Source organism: Tubulanus polymorphus, chromosome 12, assembly GCF_964204645.1.
Source record: "Tubulanus polymorphus chromosome 12, tnTubPoly1.2, whole genome shotgun sequence".
Taxonomy (NCBI): Eukaryota; Metazoa; Nemertea; class Palaeonemertea; order Tubulaniformes; family Tubulanidae; genus Tubulanus; species Tubulanus polymorphus.
The window spans coordinates 6,644,003-6,652,373 of NC_134036.1; positions in this window are offsets into that span (position 1 = coordinate 6,644,003).

Consider the following 8,371-nt stretch of genomic DNA (forward strand, 5'->3'; position numbering starts at 1 on the left):
GCAGTAAATTTTCAAACTTTTCTGAGGGAGGATCCCTAAAACCTCCTCGTTTGTCACGGATTATCATGCCCTTTTTATGAGTTGCGGTACCCTCAACAGTTATCCCTGGATCCAGACCTGGATCCAGACGTAAAACTGTCGCCCGGTCAGATGAGTTACGCTATGCCAAATAGTCCTAAGAATAAATAAATGTGAGGAGTTTAGATTTCTCTGGCGGACAGGTCACCGCTATATGTATATAGACTGTCCGTCCAAGCAATTTATCTAAGAAATGATTTGAAGTATGGCTATGCGTTTACATTTACCTGTACTGCTGTGTATTTTCAGCCCATCGTGGCATCCACCACTCTTGTGCTGTAGGCTGAATCGACGATCGAAATCTATTTCAACCTAAAAAATCATCATTAGCGATTATTGATATATTACACTCATTTCTCGTCGATGCGATATAAATGCAACGACATTCTGTAATAGAAAAGTTTCTACACAATCTTAGAGGAACCGCAGTGGAGCGTTATGGCTATAATCTATCGGGACATAGACCTTTGGGCCCCGATTACTACAAAAAGAATTGACAAAAATAACTGAACGGTGATAAATGAACAAAGGTAACGTGAACAAAGTAAAACTGAAAGTGAATTAAGACGAAGTAAAAGGTGTAGCACCAGACTAAAACTGCACTAGTTTCATTACTTTAGAAAAACATACATAAATGTTATACCAACTTAAAAGGTAGCACCAGATTAAATCATACCAGTTGAAGGAAATGATTTGAATGTTAATTATCTCTAGTCGATATGTCTTTTAAGTTTCTCATTGGTATCATTGTTTGTGTCCAATTTTTCTCGAAATGTATTCTTTTTTTCTTTAATCCAATCAATTTTCGGATGGATTTACAAATAATCGTTGTTGAAAATTACCTTTTTTCTTGCTGGATCGATCGACCATTTACAATCCAATTCGTTACCGTATTCGTAAGGAAAATTTGGGCTTGTGATGATTCCCGATACGCCGTTTTGCACTCTAGGGGTCTCTCTACAAGTCGAGTCGACCTGTGCCGAAACTGAATGAAATAACAACAAGGATTAAACACCTTACTCCTAAACAGCATGAAAAATCAAAGCCCCGAAAATGTAACTTAAGAAATTTCATATTAAAAGAAAAGTTCTTAAATCACCTCACTGGACATTGATATCATTGTGTCGTTGTAGTTGTAGTTGTATCAAACCACCAAAAGATTACATCGGAAAATCCCTAATTTCATGCGCGGTTTTAATTCACCGAACATAATTTTAGTCTAACGAGCTGTACCTAACTATCGGAAGCAGACTACGAAATAGTTTAAATTACCTTGCTGAAGTGTACAACCCACAACCTGCACCGTCTAGTTTAAACTATATTCATAACGTGTATATCATAAAAAAAAGATTTGTCGGTAAGCTGGTTTGATTTCGAATAATAGTTTTTCGTTTTAACGTGAACTATTTCGTTTTATCGATACGTTAGAATACATTTTTTACTTCAACTGTATGGCAACAAACCGTTGCACGTATCAAAATTCATACTTTCTGACGATATAGACTCGGGATATAGCAATCATTTGGTTGAATTTTGTCGGAATTACAATACAACGAATTACGAATTACGAATCTTTCGATGGACCATAGAGGGAAATGAGTATTAACATAATTACTAAAAAATAAAAACAGAACGCACTCACTCGCCATCTGTCGGTTGCCGGCAACACGTTTTGTAACCAGTTATATTGCATTTGTCATACAGTCGTCTCAATAATATTTTCATATATTTAGATGTTATTTTTATAGAAGCTTTTCATGAATATTAATGAATTAAGTTGAGCTAAAATCTACGAGAAAAATTTGAATGCTACATTTCTAAAAACATTTTTTCGAGCATATCCAATGAATAAAAAACATCATTTTGTCTAGACCCGGGCTTAATGTCAAACCTACTAATATCTATCCGTAATTATCGGTAAGTCCACGCGTAATCGCGATGGCATTGTGCGGTGTTCTGTGAACAATCGAAAAGCTTGGGAACTGCCATTCGTTTATACGCATATACAATCAGTCTGATTCACTCGATATTGCTGATGCCGATGACGATGACGTGCTCAAACTTTGCAATTAAAAATTACTTTCTAGCAGCTGATTATATATTCAACTTCGACCATGGACTCTAAAACGATAACTAAGTATGAAAGTCTGACCCTCAAAACTGTAAATACTATCAAAACTTTACGCGATAGAGTCCATTGTTTGGCGTAAAAGAAATCACCCAATTTTGGTTTTAGCAACACTACAATTCTGGACATTCCACTATTCAAATATTTTCCAAGCTTCAATGCTGTTATAGGGCGTATGCAAAAAAAACTCATATATAACGGATTCCAGGAAATTTCGATCATCTACATGATTTAAGTTTCATATAAGTTGCCAATTTACAGGGCAATCGATTCAACACACGTGAGACTCAGCAAGACAAACGAATTAACTACGTAATTACGTTCAGACTATTAACACAAGAAAAACGAACAAAGTAAGTGTATACACACGGATAAACCTTAATCCTTAATCCCCCTGCGTAAAAGTTTTTTTTTTGTCCAGGACGGGATTACGAGCTAACGGAAAAAAACATGAATGCGAATCATGGAAATTACGTCCTAAATGACGGGAAAACCCATGGAAAAATTGTCATTATCTTAAGATTTGCAATCAAATTAGTCAGACAGCAAAAACCAGGAAATGTTTGTAAATTTCTCATTCGAATATGAAAGCCCATTATATATCCACTTGTTGATGATGATCATCCTTTTATGTTGATTTATTTTTAGTTGCTATATAATTGCATCTCCCAAAATTCAGTACCTCGGTTAAAATCCGTACCGTAAATATCATTTAACCAAACCTTACTCTATATCTTACAATCCCTTTCGGACTTTTTTCTTTAAACGAGATTTGCCTTTTCTCTGAAATCCTAGCATCATATTGCAAAATATGTATTTATTATCATCGTTTTGTACGATGTTGTAAAAAATGTATATTTCTTGGATAAACAAATGAATGAAATGCGTCCTCGTTAGGAAGCAAACAAAAGAAAACAACAGCCATCAGTCGCTTCCCGCAGCCAAATATCAATATAGGTTTCGATTTAAACCTAAAAAAAATCATAGGAGAGTAGTCCCTGTATATTTGTACTATACGATATCCCATTTTCTAAGACTAAGTCGCATATAGGCGCTTGAATAGTAATCTTTCACAGCGAGTGGGTCTAAGGTTTAACTGGAAAATGTTTTTTTCAAATCTTAGTATTTGCAAAAACAACAACACATCGATTTCGCAAAAATGTTCGAAACATTTCAACTGAAACTATTTCTAAAAATAGGTTTAATTTCCCCTGCCGTTTAACATCAGCACAACGAAATAACGAATTAACAGGGTTAGTTTCAAAAATTGAAAAGCGAACAGAGTGAGTGCAGTCGACATGTTAACTAGGCCCCTGACTTTCATCGGGTGTGGAAGCCCACAGAACCTGCGTAGTAGGTGATTTGATTATTAGCTGAAAAGTAATCAACTAATAGATGATGGATGATTCAATTAATGTAAGAAATGCCTCGTATAGAAATAAAGCTTATCAATTCACTAAATTATAAGCTGTTGAAAGCCTTACCAATTCGGAAATGACAGTCGTAACCTAGCTGACAAATCAAAAAAATCGAATTTCCGTACAGGGGGTGTCAGGAAGGATTTTATTTTTGCTTTACGCCTGCATAAACGTATACCCAGATTGTAGTCAGATGTAGATTGAAGTCACATCATGCCATGGCGTACAAAGGCGACCAGTTATACCTGGCTGCTTACCTGCGAGACCGTTCTCTTCGGCGAAGAAAATGAACAGCGACAGCAAAGCGATAACACAGAATCCTACGTTCAACATCATGAAGACGTGATTATCATCCAACTAATGATACTCGAGTGCGTTACATGTATACAGCTAGGCGTTTAGATATCACTCATTTCACTTCCTTGTGCGCAGTTTGGTGATGATAAACGTTTGATTCTATTGTGACCAGTTCATCCCAAACAACCCGAACAAATAGCTATCCATTCATCGGTTTAATTTTAGACGCATATATCATTTATTTAACCAACCGTATTCATTTATCAGACGCATCATGTATGGAAACTTTATTACACAATAAAACATGACGTACGAATAAAAGGATCAACCATCCTTATTTCAAGTTGAAAAATTTGAATGTTAGTTCGAGCATCGATGAAAACATGATATTGTTATCACCACGCTAATATTATGATTTTCTCGTATAAGAAAGATTTTCCGTCAATTCTGAACTGATTCTCCATGAAATTACAAGAACCCGTTTCAAGCTCCTTAGATGTCACTAAAGGCATGTGGTAATTTTTGGTAGGTATCTTCATTCGTCCGCCTGGATTTCAGCTTGTTGCCCAAAACGGGCTAGTTGACGCTAATAGCTTGAAGTTTCTTTTGTTGCCAACTGTGACACTTTGTAAGTACCAACCGTTTGTGCTCAGGGGGCTATAATTTGGGTACCGCAATTTCGAAAATACAGTCGAGACTCGGTAGTCGAATATTCCACTCGGCTGACTTTTCCGAACATAGAATCCGGCGAAAAACTGACATTCGACGCTAGCTCACATTTTAAGCGGCCCCGAGACAAATAATGCCGGATTTTAGTTGCATTCGAAAGCGACGCCTCGAAGCGCAATAGATGACGAAATTGCAAGACGCAATCGACATTCTCAAAACATCCTGAAAAGCGTTGAAAAGGACACCCGATTGGACTTTACCGATACTCCCATTGATAGTACGGATTAAATTTCCAACATTAGCTTTGATAAAGAACGACTTTTTAACCAGGTACAAACAGGAAATGAGAATTAACGTCAGAGTTAAACTACGGTCACTGCTGCTGCTGCTGCTGCTGTTAGAAGTTTGATTATTTGTAGACATGGTTTTTCTCGCTGCTCCTGCGCGCCTCAACGTGAAAATCAATCGAATAGTCATTAGGACCACTATCACTGTCGGGATTATAGTAAATAAAGGAGCGCGGACAAAAACTTCATAGTATCTCAAATATACGTTTTTAAGGGCGAACTTCGTAAATTTCAGAGTCCATCTCTCGTGTCCGGTGCACGGATTTCGCGAACGACGACTTTTGTATTTGAACACGTTTTTGCTTTGGTTTGTGACGGTGACGACGACGCTTAGAATCACGTAGATATAACTTCTCTTTATTGTTATGATTCTGACAGCTCTCAAAGGCCAACAAACGACGATATATCTGTCTATAGCTATCAACAACGTTATCAGGTCGGCGATACCGGTGAACGTGAATTGAAAGTTTCTAGTGTACGAATACACGCGCTTCATAACGTGATTTATTTCAGCGGTCATGTCCATTAACAGCGTATGACTGTAGAGTCCATTCTGAAAGTCAAATACGACGTACGTTAAACAAGTGAACGTGTCCGCAACAGCCAAACATCTCAAATAAAATATACTAGTGTTGTTCGAACGTTCTTTATTAAGAATAATGAAAGACAGTAAATTAGCGCCGAAACCGAAAATAGCAATAGCGAAAACGACGTAATTTGTGATCTGTAGATACAGATTCACGTGAACCGGTTTGTAATCGGCGTGATGGATGTATTTACACCGCGGATGAGGTTTAAACCCCGCCTTCTCAGTGGTGGTCGTCGGGTTCGATCCGTTGAAGGGATATCCGGTGACTGTGACTGATTTACTATCCATGATGATAATGATCACACGAAGTCGATGAAACGCCGCCGAATAAGTATTACTGAAACGCGTCGAATCCGGTGAAATTGCGAATTTGACACCTAATTAGGTACGAGATACTTTTTTTTCGAATGGGTTAGTTACGAACTGGCGCGATTAAATGCGTCGAAAATCGATGGGTAAAAAAACTGCAGTTTCAACATCTAATATTCAACGTCTAACATCGTATTCTCCACGCATCAATAATTCGGATTACATGTAGTTACGAATTCGGTGCGAAGAAAAACAACGAAGAAATCATTTCCTTTGTTCCACTAGGAATTCTTTTCGGCGAAAACGTAATACTTACTGTCAACAACTTAGAACTTGATGACACTAACGAACTCTCCACGGACACTGAAGTTTCACACCGTGTGCCCATACTAAAACTGTCGACAGAAAATATCAAGAATATTGTACGATTCGTTGAGCGGAAAGTCAGATACAGCGTGATAGGTAAAAACGCGCTGCGCTAAAAAACACTGGACTTGCTGTTCGGGAGGATTCATCACCCGAAAACGCAAATCTTGTCAACCGCGCTAGTTAACTCTCGGCCGTATACATCGTTGGACCATTAACGGAAAGGTATTTGGGAATTTGCCTGATGGACAAAAACAAAAAGATTGAATTAAAAATCATTTGATTCAGACGATAGTATAAAAAAAACGATAGCTGGGGGTTTAGAAAACTTGCAGTGTATGTCAAGATATTTTGTAAACTTATAATTCCATGTATTTGGGCATACTTTTGTTTTTGTGCTAAAAAAATTATGTATAATCTGCAGCAATAAAGAATTATCTAATCTAATCCTATTTAGCCGGTCATGTGTTGAAAAAGTTCCGGTGTTGAATAGTTGAATAGACGGACCTGAGTGCGCTACTTAGAGGCCTGATGTTCCATATTATGAGCCACGTTACCAGGCGGCTCTATGTGAAATAGAAATCTACTTCGTACACCCAAGGGGACATATTATGACCCATGGCCAGAACGTAGCTTGGACGTTTTCTATCGTCAAATTGGGGTCATATATGGAACTATAGACTTCAGGATGCGCTTTGTCAGATTATGAAGTTACCTAGTTATTTAGGTAGGTATACTCGAAACTGATGATGAAGCAAGCCATGTGACGAATCTAACCCATCCCCAAAAACAATGTCAATGTGGGATAACATCCAAAACTGATATTGATTTGTAGTCGAATGGCACTCTTCAATCTCATGGCCGTAGGAACAGAGGGCAGGGGTAATATCTGGCCTACCAAAATAATTTTTAGATGTGATTTTCAAAACCGCGAAATCACCGCAATACTAATGTCATGATTGAAAGATTGTTTGAATAAACAGGAATCGAACCAAATTTCCTAATTATGTACTTCGATTTGAACAAAAAATTCTATAAATTCGACCGCCGATCACACGACTATATCCGTACCTCGATTACCGATTTCAAAATCAAACCCCTGTTTCACTCCCGGCAGCCGTGGTGGGTTTGTCAGGGACACTCGATGAAAATATAATCAAACGAAATTTACCAACCAAATAAATAACTGGGTCAATCCCTATTTTGAGATAGAAAAAAAACTGTCAACAGGTCTACAGGTAGGGATGGGCCTAGTGGAAAGTAAAATTTACACGTCCATTGACAAGTAAACGGCCAACTCTTTCTTCTCATCAAAGAGCAGCTACCGTACGCATGTGAGCTGTCAAATAGATGCTAAGATTACACACATGTTCCATCACGACCCACTTCAGTCGACACACAAGACACACAAAACATGCAGCTCATTTGCACAGTTCTCAGGTCCGTGGGCCCTCTTTTTCTGACACTTGAACATTCTAAGATAGCCCGCTGTTAACTCATAAGATGTAAAAGTGCAAATAGCCATCAGGATAGCGTTAAAATTGCATTTTGAAGTTTTTCAACAGTTCGTGTAAGGTATCTGAACTTCATCGAATCGCCGAAATACCGGATGATCAAAGCACCCATTTGATCGGGACAGAACCTGTTCAATCACTTAGTAGAGCCAAATGATTGCAAAAAAAATATGCAGTTAAATACATTGATTAACGAAATCTATTGACGGGACATTTTCAACGCTATTGTGACGATGCGGCCATCCCATCGCCACGTGTATACGCATAATATGTGTAAAAGTTAATTTTCATCCTAGTATAATTGTTGTTCATATTTATAAATCGAATCGATTATGAAATTATGCAGCGATGAGTCATTCAGTTGGCTAACACACAACTAGAATATCCAGATATCAATTAAGTCGGTTCATTTGAAATTACCAAATATGGTCAGAATCTGAATATCATCCTCAACGCGGATGATACGTTGAGATATGAATAGGTTCGAATTTTGAAAAAAAAGAGCTTGGTAGAGTTGGTTGAAGAGCTTTTGTCGTGCTTTACCAGAGCGATGGAGAATTTTGAATGTTTAAGGAGGGTTGAGACAAGCTCTCCGGTGAAGAATTATATAGGACTACTTGTAAACTGCAGTAAAAGAAGATTAAAGATTGAACGAG